Source organism: Palaemon carinicauda, chromosome 7 (genome assembly GCF_036898095.1).
Source record: "Palaemon carinicauda isolate YSFRI2023 chromosome 7, ASM3689809v2, whole genome shotgun sequence".
Taxonomy (NCBI): Eukaryota; Metazoa; Arthropoda; class Malacostraca; order Decapoda; family Palaemonidae; genus Palaemon; species Palaemon carinicauda.
Window position 1 is genome coordinate 158,635,953 of NC_090731.1, and position 15,914 is coordinate 158,651,866.

Genomic DNA, 15,914 nt, shown 5'->3' on the forward strand with positions numbered 1-15,914 from the left:
TACTAATCTGAATTTAATAGCTTCAGTCAACATTTCAAGACCACGAAGAAAGATGTTTTAAAAATAAGTAACGTGTCCTTGTGTATTTGCCCTTATGTATTTAAAGGTAATTTTTATATATATTGCCAGTAAATTGATTGAGTCCTAGTGCTTCTAAATATATACATATAGGCATTTATGCTAATGTTATTAAATTAATTCATAATATCAATACAGTTGTATATTGATTTTTAATTAAAATCCCAATCACAGACTTCGCCAGAAGTTTCAATTATGTTCTAATCTAATTAGTACCCAATAAAATATGATTGTTATAGATCAAAACAAACATAACCACAACACCCTATATGAAATGAGGATTCTCTGTTATTAAATTCGGCATTAAACGACCCAGAAAGACATCGCCCAAAATAGCTATTCTGTTATTAATCTACATATTGACAAAAGCCTCGGGACTAAAGGGTGTGGCTTTTATTATGACTATTATTGTTCTTATTATTTTTATTTTTATGTTTAATGTTTTTTTATATTTAGCCTTATTATTATTATTATTATTATTATTATTATTATTATTATTATTATTATTATTATTATTATTAATATTGTTGTTGTTGTTGTTGTTATTGCGCACAAATTTAGGTGTTTAGAAAAAATGTATTTTATTATTATTATTATTATTATTATTTTTTTATTATTATTATTATTGTTGTTGTTGTTGCTCTTATTATTGTTATGTTTTTTTTTCAATTTTATTGTTATTATCATTATTATTATTATTATAATTGGTACTACTTTTAATATTATTATTATTATTATTATTATTATTGTTGATGTTGTTGTTGTTGTTTGTAGTATTATTATTATTATTATTATTATTATTATTAGTAGTAGTAGTAGTAGTAGTAGTAGTAGTAGTAGTAGTAGTAGTAGTACGCATTAGCATGATTTATTATTTTTAGCGATGCATTTCGTTTACCATAAATATTAAAGACGGTTTATTTTATTATTTGTTTTATTTTCGTTATTCAATTTTCTTTCTTTTACTGAGATTGTTTTTTTTCATTTTCCCAGTAGATTTTCCCAGCTGCTTTTCATTTTCCTATTATTTCTTCTTTATATTTAAGGTTTGAATGTTACAAAATTTTTAATTCGTATTGCTTGTAGTATGTCATTCACAAATGAATCTAATAATCTTTTTTTGTTTTTTTTTCGTATTTCCACCTACTCTTTTATTTCTATGAACTTTTTACATTAACTACAATAACATTACCTTCCTTTGTTTCGTACGTCATCTATGAATGAAAAATACCAATGCATTATACGTTTTACAGGGTGTTAAAAAGACATCTCCGCAGTGGGTATGCAAGGCCCATTACTCTCTTACTGCGGAAAGACATTTTGAACACCCTGTATTATCATTCCTCTTCAATCTTCATGCATTTCTCCGCATATGAAAAATGAATTGATAAGTTTAATATTGACGTCAATTGGTGCATATATTGTCGAAATAAATCATCCAACCGAAAGGAAATAATGATGTTTCGATAAGCAATGGAGAGAGAGAGAGAGAGAGAGAGAGAGAGAGAGAGAGAGAGAGAGAGAGAGAGAGAGAGAGAGAGAGAGAGAGAGAGAGAGAGGGGGGGGCATGATCTCTATTGCTTCTTCAGTTTTTCCACTAATGCATTAATGCAATTCTGGGAGATAAATCCTTTTTCATAATAAAGCCACCATATCGGTAAAAGCAAAGATCAGATATATATATCTATCTACATTTACAGTATAATCTATATATATATATATATATATATATATATATATATATATATATATATATATATGTGTGTGTGTGTGTGTGTGTGTGTGTATACATATGTATATATATATATTTATATATATATATATATATATACATTTGTATATATATATATATATATATATATATATATATATATATATGTATATATATATATATATATATTTATATACATATGTGTATATATATATATATATATATATATATATATATATATATATATATATACTGTATGTGTATATATTCTGCATTAATATACTATATATATATATATATATATATATATATATATATATATATATATATATATATGTGTGTGTGTGTGTGTGTGTATTATACATATATATGCATATATATGTACATATATTTATATATATATATATATATATATATATATATATATATATATATATATATATATATATACATATATGTATATACACGCGCAAAAATGAACACGTATACGCACATACATCACTACTACGTTAGAAATTTGTTCTTCAACAATACATAATTATTAATAGATGTCAATAAAAAATACGAAGGAAAAAACTCTAAAGAGAATAATAAAAAGAAGAAATCTTGCAGACCAAATTGAGCATTATAACTGAGATTAATTTAATTCTAGAAACACTAAATTAGGAAGGGGAACAAAGCATAAAGTCTAAGAATATTCCGGCAAGGAAAATGGTTGTTGAGAAAACGGGAGTGTAATAATAGAATAGCCTAGGAAGGGTGAATGTTATTGGAGAAGCACACGGTGCTTCGCCGTATTTCAAGAATTTCATTAGAAATCTTGTGTAAAATATTAAAGCGTTCATAAACGAATCCTTATGAATGGTATTTATGTATATACAAATACATTGTATTGCCATGTGTTAGGTGTGTAAGACTACTACTAACGCACGTCCTGCGTGTCATAGAAAGCGACTAAAAGGACGGCTGCTGCCTTGTAGTCTCGCTTTTTAGCAAACAAGAGACTAAAAGGACAGCTGCTAGGCCAACTGTTAATAATTGTAGAAACAGCTGCCTTACAAGAGGACTATTTAGTCGAAGGTTAGTCCCTCCGTCAATAACTGTGGTTGATGACTGCAAGGGCATGCGGTCGTAAAACCTCTCTGTCTAGTTATAAGCCATACTTGATGCCATTAGAGGGCGCATCAGGCAACCGACCCCTTAATGTAATATAACATTTTCCCTGTTGGAGCCCCTGGGCTTATAGCATCCTGCTTTTCCAACTAGGGTTGTAGTTTAGCAAGTAATAATAATAATAATAATAATAATAATAATAATAATAATAATAATAATAATAATAGTGGGAAAGAAGAAGGCAAATACACTGTATTTTATAACCAAATCGAGTTCTAGGTTTTTTCGATATTTTACTAAGTTTCATCTGCTGAGTCTCATCCTTGTAGTTTTCTTATGCTTTTTCTTATTATTTTGGTATCGCTTTAGTTTTTTACTTATTTTTTCTACCTCTTCACCAGGAATTATCAATGGATAGATATGTTAGATATTCTATTTAATGTTGTACTATCAAATACATTCATTATATTACGCTAGTTGTTAAGACCTAAGTCTTACACTTATATAGTGTCATACATGATAATGTATTGATATTGGGTTAAGTAGTAGGTTGGACAGGGCACCAGCCACCCGTTGAGATACTAGCCCTAGAGAGTTATGGGGTCCTTTGACTGGCCAGACAGTACTACATTGGATCCTTCTCTCTGGTTCCGGTTTATTTTCCATTTGCCTACACATACATCGAATAGTCTGGCATATTCTTTACTTATTCTCCTCTGTCCTCATACACCTAACAACACACATTACCAAACAATTCTTCCTCACCCAAGGGGTTAACTACTGCACTCTAATTTCAGTGGCCACTTTCCTCTTGGTAAGGGTAGAAGAGACTCTTTGGCTATGGTAAGCAGCTCTTCTAGGAGAAGGACACTCCAAAATCAAACCATTGTTCTCTAGTCTTAGGTAGTGCCATTTCCTTTGTACCATGGCCTTCCACTGTCTTGGGTTGGAGTTCTCTTGCTTGAGGGTACACTGGGGCACACTATTTTATTTTGTCCTGGTCTGTTAAAGTTGTCATAGTTTAAATGGGAGGGATTCATTTTAATGTTGATACTGTCCTTGGAATATTTTATTTTTCCCTGTTTCCTTTCCTCACTGGGCTATTTTCCCTGTTGGAGCTCCTTGGCTTGTGGTATCGTACTTTTCCAATACAGTACTTATAATAGCGTTTGAAATATTCTCTTTTAAGAATATTTGAAAGGTGCAAAGTTTCTCTTCTGATTATCTTCTTTTTCTTCAGCTGTTATCCATGGCAGTTTCCTGTCCCTTTTTATGCACACAATCTCACTTGAAAACATCCCTTGGAAAGGGCATGGGTTGAACCCTTCTCTTGGAAAAAATCTTATTATTATTATTATTATTATTATTATTATTATTATTATTATTATTAGCTAAGCTACAACCCTAGTTGGAAAAATATGTTGTTATAACCCCAAGAGCTCCAACAGGGAAAATTGCCCAGTGAGGAAAGGAAGCAAGGAAGTTGTTAATTTTATTATTATTATTATTATTATTATTATTATTATTATTATTATTATTATTATTATTATTAGCTAAGCTACAACCCTAGTTGGAAAAACATGTTGCTATAACCGCAAGAGCTCCAACAGGGAAAATTGCTCAGTGAGGAAAGGAAGCAAGGAAGTTATTATTATTATTATTATTATTATTATTATTATTATTATTATTATTATTATTATTATTATTATTATTATTATTACTAGCCAAGCTACAGCCCTAGTTGGAAAATCAAGCTGCTGTAAGCCCAAGGGCTCCAACAGGAAAAAATAGACCAATGAGGAAAGGAAATGGGGAAATAAATAAACAATAGGGAAAAAATTAACAATAAGATATATTAAAAACATTAACAACCTCAAAACAGATATGTCATATATAAACTGTGAAAAGACTTATGAAAGTCTGTTCAACATGAAAACATTTGCTGCAACTTTGAACTTTTGAAGTTCTACAGATTCAACTACCCGATCAGGAAGAGCATTCTACAACTTGGTCACTGCTGGTCTAAAACTTCTAGAATACTGTGCATTATTGAGCATCATGATGGAGAAGGCCTAACTATTAGAATTAACTACACGCCTAGTATTACGAACAGGATGGAACTGTGCAGGAAGATCTGAATTTAATAGATGGTCAGTATTATGAAAAATCTTATACAGTATGCATAATGATCTAATTGAACGACGGTGCCAAAGATTAATATCTAGATCAGGAATAAGAAATTTAATAGACCATAAGTTCTTGTCCAACAAATTAAGATGAGAATCAACAGCTGAAGACCAGATAGAAGAACAATACTCGAAACAAGGTAGAATGAAAGAATTAAAACACTTCTTCAGAATAGATTGATCACTGAAAATCTTAAGCCAATTTTTTGTGCAATTGAAGAAGACACAGACCTAATGTGTTTCTCAAAAGAAAATTTGATGTCGAGAATCGCACCTAAAATTTTTAAAGAGGTATACAAAGTTGAAGAAACATTATCAATGCTGAGATCCGGATGTTGAGGAGCCACTGACCTCGACCTATTTACAATCACATTTTGAGTTTTGTTAGGATTCAACTTCATACCCCATTATTTGCACCATGCACTGATTTTAGGTTGAACTCTATTAAGGGATTCAGCAACCCCAGATCTGCATTCAGGAGATGGAATTGATACAAAGAGAATAGCATCATCTGCATATGCAATACATATTATGTGTATGTAGTATGAAAAATAATGGGCCAAGAACACTAACCTGTGGAACACCAGATATCACATATCTATACTCACTATGGTGCTCATGAACAAAAAATCTTTGAGATCTATTACTTAGAAATTCAATAATAAGGCTAAGAAATGACCCACCCACTCCCAACTGTTTGAGTTTGAAAACAAGAGCCTCATGATTAACACGGTCAAAGGCAGGACTAAAATCAAGGCCAATCATACGAACTTCCTGGCCAAAATTAAAGGATTTATTTACAGCATTGGAGATTGTAAGAAGGGCATCACATGCTCCAAGGCCTTTACACAAACCAAATTTCAAACTAGGGAACAGATGATTACCTCCAGCAAAACTATTAAGACGTTTTGCCAGAAGACGTTCAAAAACTTTATATAATATGGGAGTTATGAAAATTGGGCGGTAATTAATCAATGGGAATTGAGCTACTACAAACACATTTACATAGGGGAATAACATTACCAATACTCCAACAAGTGCTAAAAGCTCCTCCTCTTGCTAACTTTTGCAAAGTAACAAATAACTTTGGAGCTAAGAAATCTGCAGTCTTTATTAAAAAACAAAGGAAAAATACGATTTGGGTCTACACCTCCATACATCAAGGTCCACCAAGAGAGCTTTAACTTCACGAGATCGAAAAGCTAAATTATTTAGTCTAGCCTCACGAAAACAGGAATGGGGAAGTTCGAGTTTCTCTTTACTCTGTTTACTGTTAAACACATCAGCCAAAAGGGTTGGGTTTTCCTTGGGACAGAGAGCGATTGAACCATCTGGTTTAAGTAAAGGAGGAACTGTTGCATCTACACCAAAGAGTGCAGATTTAAGGGTAGTCCAACACCTATGTTCCTGGGTTGTGCCAGAAAGGGTTTCTTTTATGGTTAGATTGTATTCCTTTTCAGTTGAAGCATAAAAACTCTGAGCAAAAGCTCTAAGCCGAGTATAGTTATTCCAGGTCAAATCTGATCTGTTACCTTTCCAAAGATGATAGGTCTCATGCTTCTCCAAATAAGCATGTCTTCAATCATCATTGAACCATGGTTTGTCCTTCACTCAGTACCTTAGCACACGAGAAGGGATACGCCTATCAATTATGTTGACTAGATTCTCATTCAAAAGGACAATAGGATCAACACTACTATACAATTGTGACCCATTCAAGTCCTAAAAATCATGCTAAATCCCATTCCAGTCTGCTTGGAATTTCAGAAAAAATCTTACATGAGTATGATACATCAGGGACAGACTGCTAAGTCTTCACTACTTATGAAATCAAGGCTTGGTCAGATGTCCCGAAAGGGGAACCAACCTTACTTGTTATAACGCCAGGGGAGTCAGTGTATATGAAGTCCAAGCAGTTAGCAGTCACCCGTAGAGATACTACCGCTAGAGAGTTATGGTGTCCTTTGACTGGCCAGACAGTACTGCAGTGGATCCTTCTCTCTGGTTACGGTTCACTTTCCCTTTGCCTACACATACACCAAATAGTCTGGCCTATTCTTTACAGATTCTACTCTGTCCTCATACACCTGACAACACGGAGATTACCAAACAATTCTTCTTCACCCAAGGGGTTAACTACTGCACTGTAATTGTTCGGTGGGTACTTTCCTCTAAGTAAGGGTAGAAGATACTCTTTAGCTATGGCAAGCAGCTCTTCTAGGAAAAGGACACTCCAAAATCAAACTACTGTTCTTTAGTCTTTGGTAGTGCCATAACCTCTGCACCATGGCCTTCCAGTGTCTTGGGTTAGAGTTCTCTTGCTAGAGGGTACACTCCGGCACTATTCTATGTTATTTCTCTTCCCTCTTTTTTTGTTAAAGTTTATATATTTTATATAGGTGATATTTATTTTAATGTTACCGTTCTTAAAATATTTTATTTTTACTTGTTTCCTTTCCTCACCGGGCTATTTTTCCTGTTAGAGCCCCTGGTATTATAGCATTCTGCTTTTCCAATTAGGGATGTGGCTTAGCAATTAATGATATTAATAATAATGTGAGTAGCTTCACTTACGATTTGCTCACAGCCTGATTCAGAGGCAAAGTCTAAAGATCTTAAGCCAAGGCGATCAGTAGGAGAAGCAGAACTTAACACTCCCAATGGCGAGCATTGAAATCACCAATAAAGACAAAAGTAGCCTTTCTATCATCTTCTTGTATCTTGGCCATAATGGTGTACCAACCGTGTGTCACACGATCGTACATAAATTATTTTGTATATATTATGCTTGTATCTGCGATCTTCCCTCGCACTCAAAAGAACCAGAATAAACATGTCTGCGTATTTCCTCTGTAACATTGTCTGTTTCTCGAACATGAAAATTCCTGTTGCCTTGAGGTTTTGTATATAAAGGAGAGTGTTCTTTAATAAAGTTACTCAGTTGATTGCTTCCTGCCTTTGAGTCACAACCTTTTTCTCGGCCCGTCACAATGGTAAGAAGACAATCAAAGATAGAATCATCCATGTCTGGATTCCTGTAAGAGAGGTAATAGTTGTTCCAAATGTTTTTTTTTCTTTATTAATTAGTGTAGTATGTATTGCTGGATACTGAAGAAGAGAGAAGAGAAAAAGTTATTAGCCTTTGAAATGAAATGTCTGAGAAGAATCTGTGGTGTAAGATGGGAGGACAGAATTACGAACGAGAGAGTGAGAGAAATGGCTGGTGTTGAGGACACAATTCTGATTAGAGTGGAAGATATTCAGAGGAGATGGTTTGGGCGTGTACAGAGGATGGAACAGGACAGATGGCCAAAGATAGTGCTTCATGGTCAAGTGGCCGGAAATAGATCGAGAGGACGACCAAGAGATACATGGGTGAAAACCTTCAGGAAAGCAAATAGAGGCGAGACATTTCAGCATCTGGCACAGATGGCATTGGATAGGAGTCTCTGGAGAGAATGGCGATATCAGATGCAGGACCCAACCCGGAGAATTCCGGACGGGATTTAGTGAGTGTAGTGAGTGAGGATGTATTGCTTCATAGATTTTTGCATTATCAGTTGCAACTCTCATTATTCTTGACATCCATACAAACGTCCCTGCCTGGCGATTTGCTGGACCGGGGTTCGAGTCCCGCTTAACCTCTAGAGTTTCTTGTGGTGTCTAAAACTTCACCATCTTCATGAGCTAAGGATGCGGGATTTTGGGGAGCCTATACTGTAAGTCTATCTGCTGAGTCATCAGCATCCATTGCCTGGCCCTCCCTGGTCCTAGCTTTGGTGGAGACGGACTTGGGCGCTTATCATGGATATATGATCGGTCTCTAGGGCATTGTCCTGCTAGCTCGGTCGTTGCCACTGTCACTTTCCTTTGCCCTTCTTGAGTTACATTTAAACCTTAAATAATATTTCTAATCTAAATCAACAATTTTAATAGTATCCTTTCTGTAAGATGTAGTTTTCTTTCGAAGTTAAGTAAAAGTTTTCAGGTTCCCACACACTTCTCGCCAAACAACCGAGCTTTCCGTAGAAGTCTGTCTCTTGAAGGTGAAATTTTAGTATCTTTTTCATGTTAAATTTGATTATTCCAGCATCCGATTAATGATGAGCATTAGTTCTTGTCGTTGGTGTCGTATCTCTAAATTATTCCCCGATAGCTGAATCTTTTAAAGAATCGGCTACGTCTCGTCAGAACGTATTAAGATACACTTATGCCTGAAGTCACTGTTTCTCCAACATTTTTTTTTTCAAACAATTTGTTTTTCATCTCATTGCTTTTAATGTTTTTGTAGACAAGCAGAAGAAGATTTGGTACAATATTACACCCAAGAATGTTTTACAATTTCTTAGACGTGAAGTCACTGTTTCTCCAACATTTTTTTTTCAAACAATTTGTTTTTCATCTCATTACTTTTAATGTTTTTGTAGACAAGCAGAAGAGGATTGGATACAATATTACACCCAAGAATGTTTTACAATTTCTTAGACATGAAGTCACTGTTTCTCCAACATTTTTTTTTTCAAACAATTTGTTTTTCATCTCATTACTTTTAATGTTTTTGTAGACAAGCAGAAGAAGATTAGGTACAATATTACACCCAAGAATGTTTTACAATTTCTTAGACATGAAGTCACTGTTTCTCCAACATTTTTTTTTTCAAACAATTTGTTTTTCATCTCATTACTTTTAATGTTTTTGTAGACAAGCAGAAGAAGATTAGGTACAATATTACACCCAAGAATGTTTTACAATTTCTTAGACATGAAGTCACTGTTTCTCCAACATTTTTTTTTCAAACAATTTGTTTTTCATCTCATTACTTTTAATGTTTTTGTAGACAAGCAGAAGAAGATTAGGTACAATATCACACCCAAGAATGTTTTACAATTTCTTAGACATGAAGTCACTGTTTCTCCAACATTTTTTTTTCAAACAATTTGTTTTTCATCTCATTACTTTTAATGTTTTTGTAGACAAGCAGAAGAAGATTAGATACAATATTACACCCAAGAATGTTTTACAATTTCTTAGACGTGAAGTCACTGTTTCTCCAACATTTTTTTTTCAAACAATTTGTTTTTCATCTCATTACTTTTAATGTTTTTGTAGACAAGCAGAAGATGATTAGGTACAATATTACACCCAAGAATGTTTTACAATTTCTTAGACGTGAAGTCACTGTTTCTCCAACATTTTTTTTTTCAAACAATTTGTTTTTCATCTCATTACTTTTAATGTTTTTGTAGACAAGCAGAAGAAGATTAGGTACAATATTACACCCAAGAATGTTTTACAATTTCTTAGACATGAAGTCACTGTTTCTCCAACATTTTTTTTTTCAAACAATTTGTTTTTCATCTCATTACTTTTAATGTTTTTGTAGACAAGCAGAAGAAGATTAGGTACAATATTACACCCAAGAATGTTTTACAATTTCTTAGACGTGAAGTCACTGTTTCTCCAACATTTTTTTTTCAAACAATTTGTTTTTCATCTCATTACTTTTAATGTTTTTGTAGACAAGCAGAAGAGGATTGGATACAATATTACACCCAAGAATGTTTTACAATATCTTAGACATGAAGTCACTGTTTCTCCAACATTTTTTTTTTCAAACAATTTGTTTTTCATCTCATTACTTTTAATGTTTTTGTAGACAAGCAGAAGAAGATTAGGTACAATATTACACCCAAGAATGTTTTACAATTTCTTAGACATGAAGTCACTGTTTCTCCAACATTTTTTTTTCAAACAATTTGTTTTTCATCTCATTACTTTTAATGTTTTTGTAGACAAGCAGAAGAAGATTAGGTACAATATTACACCCAAGAATGTTTTACAATTTCTTAGACGTGAAGTCACTGTTTCTCCAACATTTTTTTTTCAAACAATTTGTTTTTCATCTCATTACTTTTAATGTTTTTGTAGACAAGCAGAAGAAGATTAGGTACAATATTACACCCAAGAATGTTTTACAATTTCTTAGACGTGAAGTCACTGTTTCTCCAACATTTTTTTTTCAAACAATTTGTTTTTCATCTCATTACTTTTAATGTTTTTGTAGACAAGCAGAAGAAGATTAGGTACAATATTACACCCAAGAATGTTTTACAATTTCTTAGACGTGAAGTCACTGTTTCTCCAACATTTTTTTTTTCAAACAATTTGTTTTTCATCTCATTACTTTTAATGTTTTTGTAGACAAGCAGAAGAAGATTAGATACAATATTACACCCAAGAATGTTTTACAATTTCTTATGCCTGAAGTCACTGTTTCTCCATTTTTTTTCAAACAATTTGTTTTTCATCTCATTACTTTTAATGTTTTTGTAGACAAGCAGAAGAGGATTGGATACAATATTACACCCAAGAATGTTTTACAATTTCTTAGACATGAAGTCACTGTTTCTCCATTTTTTTTCAAACAATTTGTTTTTCATCTCATTACTTTTAATGTTTTTCTAGACGGGCAAAAGGAGATTAGATACAATATTACACCCAAAAATGTTTTACAATTTCTTAGACATGTTTCGAAATATCATTGAGGTAAACAGCTCTGTTGTCTATCATGGGAACCAGTGTGCAGACACTAAGATGATAACATCAATGTTTAACTAAGTAAAACTTCCTTAACAAGTTTCCTATATTTCTCAATAGTATTGCCATAGCCTCTGTACCATGGTCTTCCACTGTCTTGGATTAGAGTTCTCTTGCTTGAGGGTATACTCGGGCACACTTTTTCTATCTAGTTTCTCTTCCTCTTGTTTTGTTAAGTTTTTATAGTTTATTTAGGAAATATTTATTTTGATGTTACTTTTCTTAAAATATTTTATTTTTCCTTATTTCCTTTCCTCACTGGGCTATTATCCCTGTTGGGGCCCCTGGGCTTATAGTATCCTGCTTTTCCAACTGGGGTTGTAGCTTAGCATTTAATAATAATAATAATATTAATAATAATATTGTTTTAATCAAGATCGAGTGTATTCTCTCGATCTTGGGTCTAGGGAGACGGAAGAGCAAGAAGCGGGGAGAGGTTGTAGTCCTACCCTGGGGAGAGGGTGTTGGGTGTGTGTTCATACCTATCTGAATATTCATTCGTTATTTTGACGGGTCGCGTACACTATTAGAAGGAAAAAAAAACTAATAATAATAAGCAGAAGAAGAATAAGACATCAGCATTAACCGGCACAGCCACGTGTCATACTTATTTACCTCCAGTGGGGGGGGGGGGGGGGGAGGGGGGGGTAGAAATAGGCCAGTCTAATTAACAGGTACTCTTAATTATTTTATGAGAGACCAATGAAATTAATGACGTCACAGGGCCATTCTGACTGGCGAATAGGAAATGAAGAAATAAACACTTTAAAATTCTGAAGCATGCAGTAGTAAATGTCCTTTTACTCGATGTTGTGGCCGATGTGGTAACGTCCCTGACTGGTGACCGCCAGACTGGGGTTCGAGAACCGCTCGAACTCGTTATTTTCTTTGGTCGTTGCAACCTCACTATTCTTGTTAACTAAGGATTAGAGTCTGGGGGAGTCTGTAGGTCTATATGCTGAGTCACCAGCAACCACTGACTGGCCCTCCTTGGTCCTAGCTCGGGTGGAGAGGGGGCTTGGGCGCTGATCATATGGATATATGTCATATGTATATCAGTTTCTGCCGTTCATGAGCAGCCATTAAACCTTTAAAGCGATGGTGATAGGATGGGAGAAGGAAGTTATCATGTCATATGAATCGTAAAATCCAATTGTGATTAACCTAAGGCAATGATTGAATTAATGAAAAATTAGGATTAGTTAATTCATGAGATTAAAAACATCAAGAAATACGGCACTTTAATGCCCTCGGTATTTTAAATAATTATCAAAATTTCCATATTTAAAAGAATAAAATCTATTGTTAATACATAAAAAAAATTGTTTTTATTGGAAGAAAAAGAGGTAATATCCTTTTAAACAGTGTGAATTCTCTCTCTCTCTCTCTCTCTCTCTCTCTCTCTCTCTCTCTCTCTCTCTCTCTCTCTCTCTCTCTCTCTCTCTCTCTGTATATATATATATATATATATATATATATATATATATATATATATATATACTGGATATATTATGTTACCAACCACAACAAATACGGCCATTTATAGTCAACTGCGTGACAAAAGCCTCAGACATGTCTATATTCATCGCCACGGTGGCTACTGCAAATTGGTGATGGTGGGATACTTTACTCTGATTCCTTATAACAAACCAACTTAGTAAGGGCGATGTTGACTAGTCCGGTCAAGCTATCACCACTGGGATAGGAATATATATATATATATATATATGTATATATATATATATATATATATATATGTATATATATATATATATATATATATATATATATATATATATATATATATATATATATATACATATATCTTGTGTCTCCTCATTCTGGACGGAACGTCTCATCACGAAAATTGGATTAGAGAGAGAGAGAGAGAGAGAGAGAGAGAGAGAGAGAGAGAGAGAGAGAGAAAGAAACATTGTGTTATATCAGTAGGAAACAACTCTTCGTTATCCATCTTTGATTTTTGAGATTTAGGAATAAATCTTACCTCTGCCAACGGAGTTGGGAGGAGGTTATGTTTTCGCCCCTGTTTGTGAGTCTGTCTGTTTGTTTGTGAACAGCTTCCTGGCACAATTTTATTCATAGTGAAACTTTCAGGGATAAATTTTTATGGTCAGACATGGAAGGCATTCAATTTTGAAAGCCCGAGGTCAAAGGTCAGGGTCCTAGAGTAGTGAAACTTTCAGGGATTAATTTTTATGTTCAGACATGGAAGGTATTCAATTTTGAAAGCCCGAGGTCAAAGGTCAGGGTCTTAGAGTAGTGAAACTTTCAGGGATTAATTGTTATGTTCAGACATGGAAGGCATTCAATTTTGAAAGCCCGAGGTCAAAGGTCAGGGTCCTAGAGTAGTGAAACTTTCAGGGATTAATTTTTATGGTCAGACATGGAAGGCATTCAATTTTGAAAGCCCGAGGTCAAAGGGCAGGGTCCTAGAGTAGTGAAACTTTCAGGGATTAATTTTTATGTTCAGACATGGAAGGCATTCAATTTTGAAAGCCCGAGGTCAAAGGTCAGGGTCCTAGAGTAGTGAAACTTTCAGGGATTAATTTTTACAGTCAGACATGGAAGGCATTCAATTTTGAAAGCCTGAGGTCAAAGGTCAGGGTCCTAGAGTAGTGAAACTTTCAGGGATTAATTTTTATGGTCAGACATGGAAGGCATTCAATTTTGAAAGCCCGAGGTCAAAGGTCAGGGTCCTAGAGTAGTGAAACTTTCAGGGATTAATTTTTATGGTCAGACATGGAAGGCATTCAATTTTGAAAGCTCAAGGTCAAAGGTCAAGGTCTTAGAGTATTGAAACTTTCAGGGATTAATTGTTATGTTCAGACATGGAAGGCATTCAATTTTGAAAGCCCGAGGTCAAAGGTCAGGGTCCTAGAGTAGTGAAACTTTCAGGGATAAATTTTTATGGTCAGACATGGAAGGCATTCAATTTTGAAAGCCCGAGGTCAAAGGTCAGGGTCCTAGAGTAGTGAAACTTTCAGGGATTAATTTTTACAGTCAGACATGGAAGGCATTCAATTTTGAAAGCCCGAGGTCAAAGGTCAGGGTCCTAGAGTAGTGAAACTTTCAGGGATTAATTTTTATGTTCAGACATGGAAGGCATTCAATTTTGAAAGCCCGAGGTCAAAGGTCAGGGTCCTAGAGTAGTGAAAGTTTCAGGGATTAATTTTTATGGTCAGACATGGAAGGCATTCAATTTTGAAAGCCTGAGGTCAAAGGTCAAGGTCCTAGAGTAGTGAAAATTTCAGGGATTAATTTTTATGGTCAGACATGGAAGGCATTCAATTTTGAAAGCCCGAGGTCAAAGGTCAGGGTCCTAGAGTAGTGAAAATTTCAGGGATTAATTGTTATGTTCAGACATGGAAGGGATTCAATTTTGAAAGCCTGAGGTCAAAGGTCAAGGTCTTAGAGTAGTGAAACTTTCAGGGATTAATTTTTATGTTCAGACATGGAAGGCATTCAATTTTGAAAGCCCGAGGTCAAAGGTCAAGGTCTTAGAGTAGTGAAACTTTCAGGTATTAATTGTTATGTTCAGACATGGAAGGCATTCAATTTTGAAAGCCTGAGGTCAAAGGTCAAGGCTGAGCAAAAGGTCAACCGAATTAACCCTAACCATATTCGAACATGGTCGTCACAGAGACTTCAATTACGTCTACGTCCTAAATTGATTCTGATGAAATCAAGCTGTGTTTGAGAGGACTGCACTCTCGGAGTGCTTATATAGTTATTATTATTATTATTATTATTATTATTATTATTATTATTATTATTATTATTATTATTATTATTATTATTATTATTATTGTAGGTGGTGGTGTAACAACATTGAAATAAATATCTCCTGTATAAACTATAATAACTTTAAAACAAGAAAAAGAGAAATAAGATAGAATAGTGTGTTCGGGTGTACCCTGAAGCAAGATAACTCTAAACCTAATACACTGGAAGACTATGGTACTGAGGCTATGGCACTTCCTAAGACTAGAGAACAATGGTTTGACTTTTGAGTGACCTCTTAGAAGAGCTGCTTGCCATAACTAATGAGTCTCTTCTACCCTTACCAAGAGGAAAATAGCCACTGAACAATGACAGTGCAGTAGTAAAACCCCTTGAGTGAAGAAGAATGGTTTGGTAATCTCAGTGCTCTCGGGTGTATGAGGGCAGAGGTGAATATTTAAAGAATAGGCCACACTATTCAGTGTGGG

General features: G+C 34.2%; 1 protein-coding gene across 1 annotated transcript in view; it reads right to left on the reverse strand.

Moving 5' to 3' along the window:
* LOC137644607 (G-protein coupled receptor GRL101-like) overlaps positions 1 to 15,914 on the reverse strand; it is a 132,417-nt gene that overhangs the window by 954 nt on the left and 115,549 nt on the right.